Source organism: Phalangium opilio, unplaced genomic scaffold (assembly GCF_054372755.1).
Source record: "Phalangium opilio isolate 3A_F unplaced genomic scaffold, DU_Popi_V2 ptg000082l_1, whole genome shotgun sequence".
NCBI classification, from domain to species: Eukaryota; Metazoa; Arthropoda; class Arachnida; order Opiliones; family Phalangiidae; genus Phalangium; species Phalangium opilio.
This window is the reverse complement of record NW_028324189.1, coordinates 18544607-18565120: the sequence shown is the minus strand read 5'-3', so window position 1 is coordinate 18565120 and position 20514 is coordinate 18544607. Positions and strand designations below refer to the sequence as shown.

The following is a 20514-nucleotide window of genomic DNA, read 5'->3' as shown; positions in this document are numbered from 1 at the left end:
AAAATGGTTTTGTATTCACAATTTTAGCAAAAATCTTTAAGTTTAGAGCCTATTATTGTATTTAATTATGAATTAGATTATGCGCTCTAGTCGATTGAATGAAAGGTTTACTAGCTTTCTTTACGAAGACCCCTTTTATAACATTGAGGAACCATTAATGGATCGCAAGCATGAGTGTATTAAATCTTAAAAATTGCTTAATAAATGTCAATACTATTATCTTTATATAATGATAAAAACGGCAGAACAAGAAACGGAAGAGTGAACGCGAGAACATAGATACTCAATTCAAACGGATTCGGCCCCAGAAGCTCAGTATTAAAAACTATGATAAAATGTGCGAACGAAGAAACCAAAAAATTAAGAAATTTGATTGCAATTTCTCGATTAACTCTGACCATTCTAATCATTAAAAACTATGTTATTCTGTTCTCGACAAGATACATTTTGCATTTTAAGCTAGTCAAATAGTGCAGATAAGAAATATTTCGAGTGTTGTTATTTTCTTCAAATATTCCATATTCTATTATACGGTAAGTTTCAGTTAATATTAATTTTTTGTCTATTCCTCGGCGAATAAAAATAAATGTGGATATAGGTAACAATAAATTTTTGTTTAATATCCTCATAGATATTATCGTACAGTCGGTTATAATATATATATTATTTTTAACATTCGTTCATTTTTAGGCGCAATTATTCCACATTACGCAAAATATGTCTAGTATTAAATATGTTTAATGAACACTTTCAGTCAGATCCCTTTTGTGAATTTAAAAAGTTTTGTATCTTAATCATTTGATCGGTTAAGTTAAAAGTACAAAATTGATCTTAAAAGTAAGATAATTTCAATAGATCGTTAAACATCTTATTCTCATGATTAAACAATGTTTCTTTATTAATTTCAGACCCTCACACCTGACTCCCAATTATTCCTAATTAGTTTAATATTAGGATAATATATAAAATTAGCTATATTTAATCAAACAAGTACTCTTGAAATTCATTTTTTAGTTCGCTTAAAGGTTATTAAACCTGGTAACGTAAAAATGAATTGACAAGAGATAAACTGTCTCGTCATTACTCAAGTGGCTACAGTAGCATTCCGCCGAAACCAATCCCATTCGATCGAAAAACCACCACTTTGCGGATCTACTTTCCTGTCCAATGGGACAATCCCAATGCACCGAAAAAACGGCACTTCGGGTTTTTCCCGACGGAATTTAAATAAAATAAATCCCGGGAACGCAAAGATTATATCTTTTCTAGCAAAAATTAAATTAACTTAAACCAAACCAAACCCAATCTAACCTAACCTAAACCAAACCAAACCCAACCTATACTCTTCTGGTTTTGAACAAGAACGTTTTATTGGATGAAAGCGTTTTTGTTTAATGCTTAGAACACACGGTAATAAAAACTTCCCGAGGTCGTTTTTATTATCATCTTGTTGCATAGTGGCGTTTCCAAGGAAGTAGAAATGTATTTAAAACGACATTAATTGAAATTAAACTACTGGGCTAAATTCATTATAGACATTTACGGGAGTCGTTGTAATGGCAATTCGGTTTTATGGAATTCTGCGCAATGGGAATATAGCAAATTGCTTGAAATGTTCTCACCTATGGCGCAAGAAATGTTGCAGCAAATGAAAGCAGGAGGGGTAAAAAACCAAAGTCGAAAAGCGTAAAGCGGTGTTTTGAGAAAATTCGCTGTGACGCTACATTTCTATAGTCCAAAGGCATACAGATATCTGCGTCGCTTTTTTTGCTCTACCACACACAAACTTCCTTAGATATTGGGCTGCTAAAATAAATGGTGAAGCAGGCTTTACAGTGCAAAGCTTTGAATTTTTCAAAAAGAAGCAGAAATGTCAGAAAATCCAATTCTCTACTCTTTGATTTTTGACGAAATGTCCATACGAAAAGAAGTTCGGTGGAATGGCAAATATTTTGATGGCTATGTTGACCATGAACTTAGCATGGAGAACAGAGACGACAAAAACCAAATGGCAACCCCTGCTTTTGTTTTTATGGTTGTTATCATGAACGCCGGTTGGAAGTTACCAATAGGGTATGCGAAAATCACTCTTTAAACGTCATTTTATACGTACATAGCTGATCCTAATGAAAAAGTCGCTTTTATCTTGGATGTTTGCCACATGGTCAAACTTTAACGGAACTTGTGGGAACACTTCAACGAGCTTATTAATAGGCAAGATGGGGAAGTATGTATATAAGAAGTATGTATGTAAAATATGAAGAAACACGGCTAAAAAGTAAAATATTGGGTTATAATTTGGTCATTGGTTGTGTTACTGAAGCTTGTTCAAGTTGAAGAAGGGCTCAGCATAGCAAAAAAGCTCAGTCAGTTTCATGTGAGTTTTCATACCCAAAAATGAAAGTCAAGCTCGCAGTACAAACCTTAAGCACTGAAGCTTTTGCAATCTATGAAAATAAAAGAGTTTCAGAACTGCGATGGAACAGTTAACTTTATCAATACAACTGATATGTAATAAATAATTACACTTACCGAAAAAACTATCAACGACATAATTGAACTGTTTTATAGGGCTTTTGACATTCTAAACTTAAAAAACCCATACGCTAAGGGATTTAAAGCACAAACGCTAAGGGATATAAAGCACAAATTAAGAACTTTAACATCAAGCGAGCCAGTCTATTAAAAGCCAAAAATCTCATGTTAAACCTAACCGACGATGACGGAAATTTGAATTGCGAATCAAACAGAAAAACTGGCCCTCTAGGATTAGCCGCAGCCATGGCCAGTGCTTTATACCTGGCTGAAGCATGTGTCAAGCAGGGAGCGCCTTAAAATTCTACTGATATCTGCCAAAATAAATACAAAACGTTTCTCTATACAGGTACCTTGCTACATATACACTTTTGCAAGACCATTGGGAGCTATTTTTTGCACATACGTGGGAAAAGTGGATGGAAAAAAACCAACTGTTCAACACTTCAAAGCAGCGCATAAGAACACTTTTATTTCAAAACTAGAAGCACCAGAATCTGCTAACGTATAAACTCTATGATACGGTAGTTCCTCACGTTTGTAAAATGTCAAACAATTTCTTAGGCATAAGTAGTCAGGGGAGCCTAGAAACAGCTATAGGCGAATCATTTGACGAGAATGAGCTGGATTATAATTTTGATGGATCTAACTTTTTGCGGGATAACATCGTCCACTACGTTGGAGGCTGTGTTGTTAGAAAACCACGCAGATTCTTGAAGTGTGAACAATGCAAGGCTGCACTTAAAGAGACTCCCGATGAGAGGAACCCTATTTTACATGACTATAGCTTGAATTCAAAGGGTTTGATTGTTCTTCACGACAGTGGAGGTTTAATTTATCTGTCCAAAAGCGTAGTGAAAATCTTGGAAACCACAGAAAATGCATCAGAAGCCAGAGCTTTGAGAAACAAGGCAGTTCACCGAGAAGAATTACATTGAAAATTGAACATTTTGTTCGAAGGTGTCTCACAGAAACACAGTTATTTAAAAACCCTGACTGAGAATTTTTTCGATCAGGAGTTTGGATAGAACCACCATCTAAACTTCCTCGGCTATTTAAAATCTGCATATATATAAGAATGAAGAAAATCACCAAAAATATGAATGAATAAATGAAAAGGGAAGCAATAAGAAGGTAACTTACAAAATTGATATTTTTTCAACGCCAATAATGAGCCAATGTCACCCTTACTTCATCTATTTATTAGATTAAATAGGACTGAGTTTTTATTATGTAACTTGAGTATTATTTAAGTTGAGTAGTTTCCATGCATGCAATCCCGGTTTACCTCCGTGCTTAGCTCACGATTTATTTGAGGGAATAGTAGCGTGCGATCGTCCATTTTTCTAAATTTTTGGGTTAAAACAAAGAAATGATTTACATTGCCCCACTTTAATTGGCTTCTTAACAATTTCAATTTTTTGGAACTGACGAAACTATGTCCTCAAAAACCAACGAGCTTGAAACTGACTGGAAATGGTTCTCAAAATTGGTGCATGCTTAGGACACTATCAATGATTTTGAGAGATAATGTGCAAGATTTTTCAGAGCCAGTGTGTTTTTATTTGCAATTAAAGTTTATAGTTGAATATACCTGCGCACCGAAATTATCCAAAGAAAATGTAGCCGTACAAATTGAGCTTCTTTACAAGTACAATAATTTAATTGAATGCTTCCCAATCTATAAACTCAAACAGAACATCATTATGTATTTTCCCATTATACTGAAGTTCTGAAGTCATTTTAGAATTTGGACCTTTAATAAGGGTGCTTCCACTAAGGTTTGAAAGTAATAACGTTTATTTCAAACAGTGCGCCAGACAAACTAAAATTTTAAAAACCCGACGAAATCACTATCGGATAGCATATTTAGCTAGTGGCTCTTATTTTGGTCCAAAACTGGATTTAAATTCCCGTTGGTCCACGCCTTTTTGTCCAAAATATTTCTCTGATAAGGTTACACACGAAGTAGCTAAAAAGTTTGATCTTAATGATACCAACAGTCAATGTACTGATAAGCTTTCTTACTTGGGGACTACCTACTCATTTGGGCAGTTATCGTCCTTCAGAGCTCTAAAGATAAAATACATTTTGGAAAAATTTCGCTTTTGTTTGTTAAAGGGATAGAATCTATGTTTTCCGACTAGTACAAGATGAGAGCAGTTTTAGGTAAAACAAATTGCCTAAAATTATGTGTGCCAAAAAATATCGAATTAAAACGTTTAAAATTAAGAAAATTACGATAGATATTTTGAAATACAAACCAGCCGCAAAATACCGCCCAACTTGTTTTCCGCGTAGTGACGTTGCTAATGGGACGTTGATTCATTGGTTGTTTGGAAATAGGAGAATGTAGGGAGCTCTAGATCACTGTATAGTAGCTTTTCTCCCTCACTGGCCCACAGGGAAGCGGCGCATATTTGGGAAGACCTTTTTAAACATAATTCTCATTTTCCATGTTTATTATCCTTTTGTTCTCTTAACTCTTGGTTACGTTGTAGAGTAAGGATGATGGCGATTTGTCAATATTTTCACTGGTAATGACCAAAACACCACATTTATACGCTATTTTGGTAAAGGCTTAGCTTCCATGTATAATAATGGTATGACTTTATTTTAGACTAAAGGCCCTAATCTAAGCTTTAACATAATTTTATTTGAAATTAAACATAGTAAAACTATTACTTTGAACACCAAAATTACAATGAAACTATTTACCTTCCTTAATAACATTGAAAGCATCCGTATCGAAATGTAAAATATTAATTTGGCAAAAATGCAAAATAGTATGAAAACTACTTTTAGGTGTAAACCTATTATACCTCCAAGTGAGAGGAGGGTGGTGGGGGTGATGTAGGTGTTTCGCTCCTGTTTTTGCCGAACGACTATAGAGGGGTCAGTGATCGGAGCGGCGCCGAAAACTAATACTTTTAAAAATTAATTAAAAATAGATTAGTTAAAAAACTATATATATATATAGCATCAATCTTTTTACGTTTTCAAATGCTTGGTATATATATATATATATATATATATATATATATATATATATATATATATATATATATATATATATATATATATATATATATATATATATATATATTTGAAAACGTAAAAAGATTGATTCTATCCCTTTAAAATCCTTTTGAGGCACTTCGAAATTTCCCTGTTTGAAAGCCCCGCGATACTCACTTCCAACCTAAAAAATTGTGAAAATAGTGACTAACCGTATTAAAAATAATTAACGGAAAAGTGACTAAATAGTGATTAAGAAATAACGCAAATGAAATTTTCAAAGTGGAAAAAGATTGATTTAATGCTGTTACAGCAATATTTCTTATTAATAACAATTAATAATCATATTTTATGACTTTTTATGGCAATTGGTTATTATTTAAAATAATAATATAGGAACTGCAAATTTTATCACATTTTGTTCATGAAATACGTAATGAGATTAGATTTTTTCTTGTTATTTCTTTTTGAATAGCGTCAGCGGATTTCTTTTCTCCATCTTCCCCTTCCTTAACCTTCATTACACCTGCAAGCATGGCTTGCGCTAGCTCGACTTCATTAAAGTTTTTATCACTTATTGCTTTTCTTAGCCGTTAATTAGCTTCATTGAAAAGTTGATCGGCCAACTTCCTCTTTCGATCTTCTTCAATCCGTTTATCTCGCAAATCTGTTTCTTTATTCTTTATTTCCACAGCTTCTTTCTGAATTTTCTTTAATTTTTCTTCCACTTCTGCTTTTTCTTTTCTGCTTCAAGCAATGCTTCTTTTTCTTTTGACAGTTTACAGTTTTGCTCATCTAAATAATTTTGGTAACCTTTTCGAGCTGTTCGTCCTAATGCAAAAAGTTCCTTGGTAACTGGCACACATTCTGGTTTGTTGTTAAAAAGTTGCAAGGCAACTTTCGTAGTTAATATGGCATTCCAAGTTCTTTCTTCCATACTAGGTCTTTCTTCAGTTAGTACTTTGCCTGATTTAGAAAATCTCCTTTCGACATCTGCGCTGCCATGAGAAAGAGAAAGAGCAGCTTTGACAAGCTGCGATACATTGGGGTATTTCACTATGTCCATTTCGTTTTTAAGGGAGATAAAATGGCTCCAATAGACATCAATACGTTCGTCTTCTTGCTTTGAAGGTTTGGTCATTGACATTTTGTCAAGTCTTAGTAACTTCCATTCGTTCACCAACTCATCAGTCTTGATGTCGAAAGGAATGGCTCTGGCAATAGAGACAAGATAATGGCAGTTTTTTTCTGATTCAATTTTTGCCGGTTGGAGACAACGGAAGTACTAAAGGAAGTTATTGACCGATACTGGTGCTTTTTCAAGAATGTGTACGCATGCTTTGACATAATGCTCCCTGGCAGATTTGAAAAAACAAATTTGCTCCATTTGCTTAGCTTTCAATCGAAGTTGTTCAACAACATTTTCTCCACACACAATATCTTTCATTGGCAAGTAGTTCTCTTCCTTGAATTTTTCAGATGAAATGGCTTCAAATTGTTGAAAAGTTCCAGTTTTGCACACCCTATTTACTAGAACAGTAAGCAGCTTATTCAATTCGCTGTGTAATATGTGATATAAAGGCTCTTTTTTTTGAAAGGTTCCTGTAAATTTTGTGAAAATTTTCGCGCTGGAAATGACAAATAATACTTCGGCTTTCATTGTGGGCATCTTGAGATAATTCGCAATCTTCTTGTAACCATAATTTTCAGTTGTTTTAGATTCCTTTTTGGGAATGTAAATTAAGAAGTAGTTGATAACTGCCTCCCATTGTTCCAAGAGCCTTAGAGCTGAAATTTCTATTGTGAGCAATCGCGATGCAACATGCTTGATGAAATTATAGTTGGGGACATTCACTTGAAACTTCAAAACCATCGATTATTACAACGCAGTTTTCCCAAATTTCTCGTGGAAACTCGTGGTCATGGTTGCCTGCAATTCGTCTCTTTTTGGACATTTTATAAATCTTTTTAGACGACAGTATAAAGCATTTAAGCAATTGTATAAAATTCTCCCAACGCTCCTTTCAGAAATGCAGAATTTGTAAGATAACTCTTTATTAGTTGTAGCGAGTCTCAGTTTCATTAGTGTTAAATAACTTGCTGAAAATGTCCCAGCTTAGAAATATTAAATAAATAGGGATCTAAGTGTTCCACAATATCTAATAATAGATCATGGCTTTCAAGTCCCGTAAGGAAAAGAATTTTTTCCTTATCGTCCAAAAAATAAGAAGGGCCAAAATGGTGCTTTTCTATTTCTTCTCTATGCGTTTGCAACTCGGTGTTCACTTTGGTTAATTTAGTTTGAAAATCTATAATTTTACTTTTAGCCTCTCTTAATTAAGTTTCGAGGGTATTTATAACACCAAACGTTTCTTTATATTTTATTTCAGCACCTTCAAGTTCAAACATCGGGCAAACTCTAAGTAACGTTTGGCAGTATTTTTCTAAAGTTTCAAAATGTGTTTGGGAGATGTTTTCAATTGTTCCGTAATTTCCTGTTTGGGAAGAATGTTCAACAACGTCTGTTTCAGTTTGAGTACACGCTATGGTTAATCTGCTACTGATAGTTTCAGTCGATGCATGACAACTTTTTGTTTTTTCAAATTGAGACGCAGCGTCAGAAAGTTTCGCCCACTTTCAACTTCTTCACACTGAGTGACCAACAAGCTTTGTTCCGTTACAATTCCACTGTCTGGCCTTTCGACTGCATTTCAATCTTCAAAATCCAGTATCATCGGGGAAAAGTTAAACGAATTACTTTCAGAATTGATACAAGAAATAGGAGTTGAGTGAGCTGTTGGCCCGGTCCGTTTTCTCTGCCTCCAGGTGAGACTATTACTGTTAATTCTTAGATTCCTATTTATCTTCCTTTGATATCGCATAAAGGTACTATCATTGGTTTTGGCACTGGTAGAGATAGTTTCCGAACCATGTAACAGCTTACTTGGGAGCAAATCTGGGTGTGTTTTGTCATAAAGTTTAGCCAGTGTTCCTAAATTAAAACAAAAATTAAAACTAACTTACTAATTTGCGTAACAAAGCGGAAAAAAACTTATTTAAAAGTGAAAAACTTGTGATAAAATGTCTTGAGCAAACTCGTTTATCGGAATTTTCAACATCTATACTGTTAAGCCTTAGCCTTCTTAGCCAAATATTATGTCTTTCCCGCGAAAGTTTAAATGTTTGTTCACCCTGGCTTTCAATAACTTTCGGTATTGTGAAAAAATTTACTTCATGTTTATTGTTCCCTATTTTGCATTTTTTAACACAACGTCCATGTTTACGCGACATTATCAGGCTTAAACTCTCCCAAGATGGCTGCCATAAACTTATGGACGTTTCTTCTGGCATTATAGATGACAGCACGCTGTTTCATTCCTCCTCACTTCTCGCTATGATGTTTCACCACACCTTAGCGCCACCGCTCTATAGAGATCAAGTTGTGACCTAAAACCGTTTTTGCGAGATTGTGCTTATCAAATTGTCCGTTAACTGGTATCTGTTCAGAGCTTTCTTTGACATAGTCTTTTAGTAATTCAACTAGAATATCTTCGAAGTAAACTCTTCTCCTGAACGGTAAATGTTTCATAAATTGGATTCTTGAGGTAAAAGTATCTTCCTCACTTCACGACTTTGCGAAATCCATTAAGCAGTTGATTTGCGTTGTATACAACACGAAAGATAACATGTCAACAGGATAATTTCCCCAGATATTTTGGTGTATTATTAATGCATTTAAATATTTTGAGTTATCAGAGCTACCTAGAATAAAGTTCAATTTGTCTTTGGTCGTTTCTGAATATTTAAGTTTATCATATACAATTTTCAGAAATGATTCGTAAACCACTTCATTTTTAGAGTTGTTGAATGGGCTACAAGATTTGGGGGAGAGCTTACAGTTTAGACTGAAAAATATACCGCTACGTGATTCGTAAACTTAAATCTTTACGTGCGAAATAAACCGACGGTTGATTGAAAACTCGAGGTATAATAGTAACTACTTTTATTTAATGTTAAAATGGTAAATTGACATCGCGCTGTATAGCGTATCGTTTAAACAAAAGAAGGAGCTTTGTCTCTACGCGTCTACGAACTCAAAACTGCTGTCGTCTCGGAACGGGTGTTAGGTTACGTGTTGACATTCTGGGCTTCCCTCAACTCCTCCCTCTACGCGACTACGAATTCAAAACTAATTACACATCTGCCCTTTCTGCCTTCTTTATTTAAACAATTTTGGGCAGGAGAGAGAGGGCAAAGGTTCGATACATATGGTTGGTTATCTTAGTTTTTTAAACAAGCTTTGAGATATACTTTTTTTACAGTTTAAAGGTTACAGTTCTATTACTCAGATTAAAAAATAGCATTGTTTAAGAATTAGTTATGGTTGGAACTCAAGCAGGTTCAAAAGTTGTACTGGACGTTTGCAGTGCGGAGGAGGCAGGATCTGGTTACGCCATCTCGTCCACCAAAAGCTTCTGTTACCATGGCAGTCTTCGAATATTGGCGCGGCATTTTTTCCTCCTTGATAAGGACAAGGTCGTTTGGTTTTAATTCCTTGGTTGGATTGCACCCTTTCCATCTTGTCCAGAATCGGTCGTTCAGTGTTTGGCGGTATTTGTAACGTTTGACGAGTGCGTCTCTGGTCACAGGAGCGACTTCAGTTAGAGGGAACGATCGAGATGGCAAAGTGGTGATACGGCGACCCACCAGGAATTGAGCAGGCGTGAGAACTGTGTGTTTGCCAGGGTCTTCATACAGAAACGTCAGAGATCTGGAGTTGATCGTGGCTTCCGCTTCGGTTAGAATTGTTTGGAGTTCTTGCGCTGTTAGTTTGGCTTTCCCAATGGCTTTTTTCAGGGCGGTTTTACAACTGCGAACAAGGCGTTCGTAAAACCCGCCCCACCAGGCGGCGCGATCAGCAATGAACTCACAGGTTATTCGGTGTTCTCCCAGGTAGCTGGTGACTTCTGAACTTCTCAAGTTCTGAAAGATAGCTTTTAAGTCCAAATCATGCGTTTGAACGTTTTTGCATTGTCAGAGAAAACGGTTTTGACAATGCCTCGTCTTGCGATAAACCGGCTGAATGCCATCAGAAACTTCTCCGTTGTGAGATCTGTTACACGCTCGAAATGAACCGCACGTGCTGCAGACGGTCTGGCTCGATACTTGAAACATAAGACACATTTGGATATTTGGTTCTTGATGAGTTGTCGTCCACGTACGATCCAAAATTTCTCACGGATTTCTACCAAAGTATCATTTACCCCAGCGTGCATAAGGCGAGGGTGGTGAAATTTTACGAGTAGGCGTGATAGGGTATGATCGTAGGGCATGATCCATGGGTGGTGCTCGCGAAAAGTGAGAGTTGTGCCAGTGAGCCTCCCTCCTACACTGAGAATTCCGTCTGCGTCTAAGAAGGGATCCAGAGAAAGAATGGTCGATTTCCGGTCGATGCCTTGGCCGCTAGAGAGGCTTCGGGCTTCGTCTGGATAGGATTCTCTTTGCGTGATCTTGAACCATTTCATTTCTGCGTTGTGCATTTCATCTGCCGATAAGGGACCGGAAAGGCTGTGGTTTGGCTTCCTTGAATTGTGTATGAAACGATTCATACAAGCGGTCAGTCGGCAGATTCGAGACAGACAGCTGTAGTCTTTTAGCCGGAAAGGCTGCTCTGGATTGGCTACGGCTGCGGAAACACCTTGGAAGATGGTGGCTTGAAATTCTCGTTTGATCTCAGAGTTCAGGGCGTCATCTGGTTTTGGGTTGGAGATAGGGATCTCTCCTGGTTCGCTTAGCCAAATAGGGCCCCTCCACCACATGGCATTGGTGAGAAGGTTACTGGCCTTGAGACCTCGCGTAGGCAGATCGGCAGGGTTGTCTTTTCCTTTGCAATGGCTCAAGATTTCGGGTGAAGTAAGAGTCTGTATTTCTCTAACCCTGTTTGAGACAAATGGTATATAAGTTGCAGCTGCCCCTCGTATCCATTGTAGTGATATGGTAGAATCTGTCCACATCCGGAGTTTTGTTGGTTTAGAGGATAAGGCTTCCATTAGATGTTTAAACAGTCGAGCTCCAAGGACTGCTCCCATGAGCTCCAGGCGGGGTAGAGTAAGCTTTTGTAGTGAAGCTACCCGTGTCTTGGAAGCTACCAAGGTTGTTCCAATTTTATGGTCTATGGTGTGGTAACGAAGGTATGCCGTGGCAGCGTAGGCTTTCTGGCTTGCGTCGACGAATATGTGGAGCTCTGCAGAGGTAACCGGTGGATTCTCAATGCCTGAGAAATAGAATCTTGGGATGGTTAAGTTTCGAAGATCAGTGAGCTCGTTGCACCAATAGTCGTATAGGATAGAAATGTCATTTGGCAAGGGCTCGTCCCAGGATACTCCTCGTTCCCAGAGCAATTGACAAAGGAACTTGGCTCGAATCGTATAAGTAGCCAGAAACCCTAGAGGGTCGAATATTCTTGTGACGGTTTTCAAAACCCAGCGTTTAGTGTGGTCTCGTGATACTAGAAACTGCAAGAGTGAAGTTAGATCTTAAATTATGCAGTCTTGTTTGTAGTTCCATATGAGTCCAAGAATTTTGGAGTTTGGGGTAGCCTGGTTTTGCTCGTCTTCGGTGGTAATTCCGGATTCAATCCATAATTTTTGTAGCTCGGCGGAGTTTGTTTTTCATTTCCTTAGATTCATCGAGGCTTGGCTGAGTATTTCCTTAGCATCGCATGAAAGCTGGAAAGCATGAAGTACTTCTTGTCCTTCTGATAGCAAGTCGTCAACGTATAGTTGCTGATTTATGGTGTGACAAGCTTTAGGGTGTGTTTCTTCGAATTTCCTTAGGTCGTGACGTACGGTGGTGGCCAGAAGAAATGAACTGCAGGTAACATCAAACGGGACGCGGGTGATACGATAGAGTTGAGATTTGGCAGGGTGGGGCTCGGTGTCGCCTTGAACCCACAGGAAACGGATAGCGTAACGATCGTCTTCTTGAATGGAAATTTGCAAGAATGCTTTTTCGATGTCGCTGGTGAATACTATTCGATATTCACGAAACCGGATTAATACATCGAACAGCTCGAGGTTTAAGTTGGGCCCCGATTCGAGGCAGTTGTTCAGTGAAAGGGCTCCTCTTGCAAGCGAAGATGCGTCGTGAAAGACTCTGATACGAGTTGATTCATGGTTTTCTCGAATAATCTCTCGATGCGGCAGATAGTAAATGACGTCGCTTGGTTTATCTTGAGTCGGATCAACTGCTTCTACCACCTTGGCTTCAATTTGACTGAGGATTACATTGTGATATTCTTGGACGGTTGATTAGATTTTCAGTTCTCTTCGAGGCTACTCCGAGATCAAATCCCAGATATTAGAAGCCAACAACGGCAGGTGATCGAATCCCAGATATTACAAGCCACCAATTTCAGGTGATCAAATCCCAGATATTAGAAGCCCGCAAAGGCAGGATTCAAACCCCAGATATTCACAGCCCCAACGGTAGGCATCAAATCCCAGATATTCACAGCCCCCAACGGCAGGCATCAAATCCCAGATATTCACAGCCCCCAACGGCAGGTTTCAAATACCAGATATTAGAAGCAACCAACGGCAGGTTTCAAACACCAGATATTAGAAGCCACCAACCGAAGGTGATCAAATCCCAGATATTAGTAGCCACCAACCGCAGGTGATCAAATCCCAGATATTAGAAGCCACCAACGGCTGGTGATGAAATCCCAGATAATAGAAGCCACCAACGGCTGGTAATGAAATCCCAGATATTAGAAGCCACCAACGGCAGGTGATCAAATCCCAGATATTAGAAGCCAACAACGGCAGGTGATCAAATCCCAGATATTACAAGCCACCAATTTCAGGTAATCAAATCCCAGATATTAGGAGCCACCAACGACAGGTTTCATATCCAAGATATTTGCAGCCCCCAACAGGACGTTTCAAATCCCAGATATTTGTAGCCCCCAACGGCAGGTTTCAAATCCCAGATATTAGCAGCCCCCAATGGCACGTTTCAAATCCCAGATACTAGTAGCCCCCAAAGGCACGTTTCAAATCCCAGTTACTAGTAGCCCCCAACGCCATGTTTCAAATACTAGATATTCACAGCCCCCAACGGCAGGTTTTAAATCCCAGATATATTAAAAGCCACCAACCGCAGATGATAAAATCCCAGATATTAGAAGCCACCAACGGCAGGTGATGAAATCCCAGATACTAGAAGCAACCAACGGCAGGAGATCAAATTCCGGATATTAGAAGCCACCAACTGTAGGTGATCAAATCCCAGATATTACAAGCCACCAATTTCAGGTGATCAAATCCCAGATATTACAAGCCACCAATTTCAGGTGATCAAATCCCAGATATTACAAGCCACCAATTTCAGGTGATCAAATCCCAGATATTACAAGCCACCAATTTCAGGTGATCAAATCCCAGATATTAGAAGCCCGCAAAGGCAGGATTCAAATCGGTTGTATGTGCCGCCTGGGAGGCCTATTTGCAACACTATAGCATCAGCCTAAAACTGAAAACCATCAACGACCCAGTCCTGAATGGCTGTCGGGACTTACAGGCGGAAATCCATGATTGTTTAAATAAACTTAATATCCACCTAGAGGACTCATCAACAACCCTATCCGCCCAGAAAATACGTGACATTCTACATAAGAACGCATTTGAAGAATGGAGCATGCTCCCTGGATAGGGACTTGGGGTAATCCAGTTTTCGGAATATCCAAAAGCCAATAGCTGGATGACCACAGGCTTCGGCTTATCATCGTCGCAATGGACCACCGCAATAAAAATGAATTGCAACAGCTGCGCCACTAGAGGCACAAAAGGCCGATCGGAAGGAACCTCTTCATGCCGTTTCCCAAACTGCATGAAGAAAGAAACCCTATGTCATGTTCTCCAAGATTGTTCTGCCACTAATGACATGGTAATTGCAAGACATAATCGTGTAGTAACAGCCTTAGAAGAAGGTCTAAAGATCGCTGGATACGAGGTGTACAAGGAGGTCCACTGTGTGGACAACAGGACCAACACGAATTAAAGAGCGGACCTCGTGGTTATTGACCGAAGAGGAAAAATTCAACGCCCAGACCGTGCCGCTTCGGACACACAGACCCCTAGAGGAGAGGTTTCATAATAGACCCAACAGTCAGATTCGAAAAAGATCTCGGCCAAGCTAATGCGTTTGACTTGGAAAAGAAAGCGTATATGGACCCCACACACGATTACTTCAGGGGAAAGTTTACAGAGATTCAGGAATGGGAGACCATCGGCCTTTACATCGGATCAAGGGGAACAATATCAAAATTTTTTACGGACTTTATTCGCAGGTTCAATTTACCAACCGCGATAATTAACGACATTTCGACGGCAGTCATTAGAGACTCAATCAGCCAGCTAAATTTTCACCTGTTTCACGCACACTAAAATCTAGAGTATACTAAGTATAGCTCAACTTTGATCTGTTTAACTTGAAATATCTCCAAATAGATGAAAAATCATGAAACGGAATGTTAAAAAAAGATACTTGTGAATGTTTTATAATTTTAATATTTATCATTACTTTCCAATTTTTATTTTCTTTAAAAATATATTTAACGATGTGTTTTTAACACTGAACGGTACGCTGTGTTATGGCAACTCTGTACTGGCAGGGCAGCCTACTTCATTTCGAAATAAAGCAGTTCAACATCAAATCTCTCCCTCTCTCTTTCGGACTCTCCGAAAAAATCAATAAATCAATCACCAATGACCAGCCAGCCCTCTCCAGGGCTTAACGCTCTCGCTCGCTCTCAAGCCTCTCCCAAGATCCGTCCTCATCCATCTCTACGGCGAATTCAGCCGTGCCGGTCCCCACCCTACCGCCGCCGACTCTCTCGTCCAAATCCAATACGCGCGATTCCGATCGCTGTATTTCGTTCCGCTCTACTTACCAGAGAGCATCAATAGAAAACTTTCTAGTTGCCATTGCACAGAAAGTCCCATCCAAAAATAAAACCGATACTTGGAGAGAAAATGGCCATGTTTTCGTCTAATTCTCTGACTAGTCATTTGCACTCCAGCTTATTGCCGATGGCCTCAATTTTCGGAACACTACCCTTCGTGCCTCCCTTTAGGCGTTGCACCCAAAAAAATACAGCTATCAGGTGTCCATTCCGAGGTCGCTGATGATATGCTGCACAGCGTTCTCTCCAGCTATGGTGTAGTCCAGGGCAAAATCCGCCATCTCACTGATGGCGTCACAAAGGCCGACTTCAAACACATTCATTGCGCCCGCCGAGAGGCCAACGTTCTCTTCGTGTCCGACGATGACTTTAAAAACCTCCCGCAGTACTTGACTATCTTCGTCGACTCCGTCCGACACATGATCGGCGTCAATTTGCCACCTCGCTGTGTGAGCTGTGGCAACACCGGCCATATGAGCAGGTTATGCCCAAATGCTTCTCCGCCCACCACTTCAAGTAGCGCTACGTCTGCTGGTTCCTCTGCTCTCACCCATACCGTTATCACCACCGCTCCGAACCCTACAGTACCCACCGTCTCTAATACTCCTTCAGTTACCGCCCCTAATCCTATTACTTCAGTTACCGCCACCAACCCCTTAACCACGGTTGCCGCTACCGTTACCGCTGCAAGTACTGTATTTACCCCTTCCTCTACTCTGATCACTGGCACTTCTGACCCAGCCTCCTCCATGGATGCTGAGGCGGGTTACTCCGCGGATGTTGATGGGGAGTTCCCTTTCGAGAATGACCCAACGGTCCAGACTGTTCCTTATCACAAAAAGCGTAGGAAGGCTGATTCTCCGCCTGCTGAAGCCGATTTTGTCGCCCCAATCAGTTCACCTCCAAAGATCAAAAAACAACGCCGTACACAAACTGCTACCAGATACAGCTACGTTTCCGAATCCACCGCCGCTTTCGCGGATGACCTGACCTCCCTCCTCCGTTCCCCACACGAATTTGCTATCCTTGACTCTTGCCTCAAAACCTATGCCACAGCCTCCACAGCGCAGATTAATTAAGATAAATCATTCGTCCTTTGGTGCGGTGCATGGCGTGCGTCACCTTCCGCGCTCTTTTTACCCATACCGTCACGTACAGTACCTCATCTTGCGTGGATAGAAACTGGCCTGAACTAACCTCCCGTCTCTCAGGTGTCTTTGGACGCTGGTCTACGTATAAACATTTATGTTCGCTTAGTGCCAGAATTCTCCTTATTAACCAGCTCGCAGCTTCCATCTTGTGGCACAGGCTCAAGGTCCTCGATCCCCCATGTGAGGTAATTTCCGAGTGACAAGCAACGCTTATAAATTTCCTCTGGTCTGGAGTTCATTGGGTTCCTGCGCGCGCCCTATATCCCGTTCCACATGACGGTGGTCTCGGGCTCGTGCACATCCCCAGCAAAAATGACTTGAATTAAAATGCTTTCCGCGATCATCAATTCCGTCCCTTCACCTCAGGTTATCTTGCTTTTCCGAAATCACTTACCGTCCTTAAGTGACTTTCGCGATGTCTTGCTCGCAAATTCGGCCTCGCGAGAACGTATCCCTTTCTTCTCCTCAGCCCTGCAATCATGGTTTCGACTCCCCATCCAAGTCGATCCTAGCTTCTCTTCCAAACAGGTCTTGTTACGCATCCCTGTCTTATAGCTACCCGGACCGTCGTCTCGGTTTAGAGCTAGTAGTTTTTTACGTTTTCTATAAATTTCAAATGATTCGCGTACATTAAGTTTAATGTAGTTGTCAAACATCGCAATGTTTTTACCTCTCCGAGTGACGTATGTCACGGAGAGGTTCTAATTTCGACGTGTCTGTCTGTCGGTCTGTCTGTCTGTCTGTCTGTGTGTGTGTCTGTCTGTTGTTATTGACTTACACCCCAGGGGACCGCGTTCGCAGTTTTCAAATCGGAGCAAACGTTTTCCCAAATTCCGGACCGCATTTACAGTTCCCGGAAATTTGGAAAATTGTATTCCACTTACCATAGCTATTATCCATTACGTGTCTAACACCACCATCCTCTGGCCATTTGTCCATCTCATATGGACACCAGTCTTTACCCACTGGCTTCTATAGTCCACCATCATTTTGGGACTTTTTCCATGCCACACGGACACCAGTCTGTACACACTGGTTTCTACACACCACCATTTGCTGGTCTTTGTCCATCCCACTTGGACACCAGCCTGTACACACTGGTTTCTACACACCACCATTTGCTGGTCTTTGTCCATCCCACTTGGACACCAGCCTGTACACACTGGCTTCTACACACCACCATCTTCTGGTCTTTGTCCATCCCACATGGAACACCAGTCTGTAAACACTGGTTTCTAATCCCCACCATCTTCTAGTCTTTGTCCATCCCACATGGACACCAGTCTGTACACACTGGTTTCTACACACCACCATCTTCTGGTCATTGTTTTTGTCCATCCAACATGGACACCAGTCTGCACACCTGGCTTCTACTCCATCATCATCCTTAACGTTAAGACATACGCGGCGATCGGCCAGGGTTACGAGAAACGTCCGGCCTCCCTAAAGTGGGGCTTCCACCAAAGGTTCACGCAATTGCGCTGTTCTTATCCATAGCTGCGATTCGAAACCCTTATATACTACCGATTTTAGTAAGGCGAAGCAACCGGCGTGTTAGTAGTATGTTACCCCACTTTTGACTATGCAAATGAGGTAAAAATTATCAAAATTTGCATAATTCAGAAATCCCACTTTTAACTATGCAAATTTAACAAAAATGATCAAAAATTGCATAATTCAGAAATCCATACCTTAAACCATGCAAATGAGCCGTATCACGCCTATCAATCAAAATATTTAATAAAAGCAATTAGTACATTGATGAATAAGTCATTAGCAATAAATAACTTGACAAGTAAACATGGCAATGTTAGCACCCGCTTACGATTCCTTTTACATTACTTTACCTAGTAATGCCTCCATGCAATTATATCCTGAAAATACTAAAACTAGTTATAGGACGGAACTACCTACAACGTATAATTTATCGGAGGGAAATTGGGAGGTTGGATTGTCGGAAATAAATATGCCTTCAAAGTGGGATAACATAACTGATTGTTTTGATGAATTTGTCGTTAGATCGGTGGATCTTGATTATGAGTATGAAATTGGGGAAGGGGGTTGTGGTAAATTGGGAAATATAGTTAGGGGTCCGAACGACGAACGTACAAGTATTTACCAAAAATTATTCGAAACGTTTAAACAGTCAATAACAACAAAAGCTGGGGATGATATAAATTTTGAAATAATGACGAAAGAGGGAATGACATTTATGCAAATTAAAATTAACGGAGACAAACAAACGGCTATCAAGTTTCCTAAAGAATATGGAAAAGTACTTGGAATAGCGGAATTAGATTGGGATCGATGGATTTTTCGTAAAACATATATAGCTAGTAATCCTTTAGACACTGCACGGGATCAATTAGATACCAGAAATTTGGGTAAATTCCAAGTCAAACAATTTGTTCCAAGGGATCGAAATAGACCCGTTGATGTTGATAAAGATGTTAATAAAGCATCAATCGAAACGAAAGCTTATAAGATACCTCACGGAACGTATGAAAGTATAGATACTGTACTCGAAGCAATGAAAATGGTTTTACCCGAATCGAAGCGAAAATATTTCGATTTTGTGTATAATAAAACAGGAACAGTAACAATCAAATGCGGGGTTGGAATTGTTAAAGAGAATACCCCATGGCATAAAATTACCAAAAATGAGGCGAAATATATGGATTATTTTTCAATTACATTTCCAAAAGATAATCCCGGATTAGGTTACATGTTAGGATTTTTTTAAGAGTCAAGTAGACACTCCGTTGAGGAACAATACGGAAAGTAAACATCTCGGAGATATAAATAGAGGTGTACAAACCTTATTCATTTATACGAGTCTCATATACCCCCAGGTAATAGGTGACTCTTGGGGTGGGCTTTTACGTACAATTCCAAGACCTGAAAACAGTCGAGATAATAAACCTCACGTGTTAACATTCAATCCAATTAATTATTATCCAGTACGTACACCCAATTTTAATTTAGTTGAGATAGATATAACGACAGATTCGGGAACGAAAATTCCATTTAAACTCGGAAAAACCGTTACGACTTTACATTTAAGAAGGATCCGTAATCACTGATAATGTCTGTACGGAATAGATATTATCATTATAATTTACAACAATCGGGTAGGGCGTTTGTTGGGCCAGTATTTCAAAGAGGAAATGGGTTAGGATCTATATTTAAGAGTTTAGTTCGCTTCATAACACCCATACTCAAACCAGCAGCAAAAGCTGTTGGACGAGAAGCGATAGGTGTCGGAAGTAGATGGTTCGGCGACATATCAACGGGAGCAGATCCTAAAAGCTCTTTCAAAAAGAATATTAAAATTGCGGGGTCTAATTTATTACATAAAGCGGGTGATAAAATAGGGGAAGCGCAATTTGGGAGTGGAAGACGTAAAAGAAGAAAAAGAACCAGTAAGCTAGGAAAGAGAAAAGTGAAAAGAATAAGGAAGAAGACTGATTTTTTAGCTTAAAGAAGAACCCCAAATATCAAAGGGGGTATAAAAGTAGGGAATTTACACGAGTAATAATTAGTTTACGCTTAAACAGTGACAAATAAAGGTATTCAAAAAATGGAAGGAATGATGTCAGAATTAGATTTTTTCGCTAAACCCGTCTCTAATTTGAATATTGTGGCCAGTAACGACATACAACTACAAACTGTTAATGCTATAACGGATGGTGGTCCATTGGAATTTTTTATTCCCGGAACACCTGATAGTTATATAGACACATCAAAAATTAAACTGTACGTTAAGGCTCAAATATTAGGATTTAACACAACTGATAATAAATGGGTAGAAATCGCGGGAAACGATAAACTCGGACCGGTTAA

General features: G+C 39.5%; 1 long non-coding RNA gene across 1 annotated transcript in view; it reads right to left on the bottom strand.

Annotated features, from left to right (window-relative positions):
* LOC149653534 (uncharacterized) overlaps positions 1-20514 on the bottom strand; it is a 399454-nt gene that overhangs the window by 129874 nt on the left and 249066 nt on the right. The window lies entirely within an intron of this gene.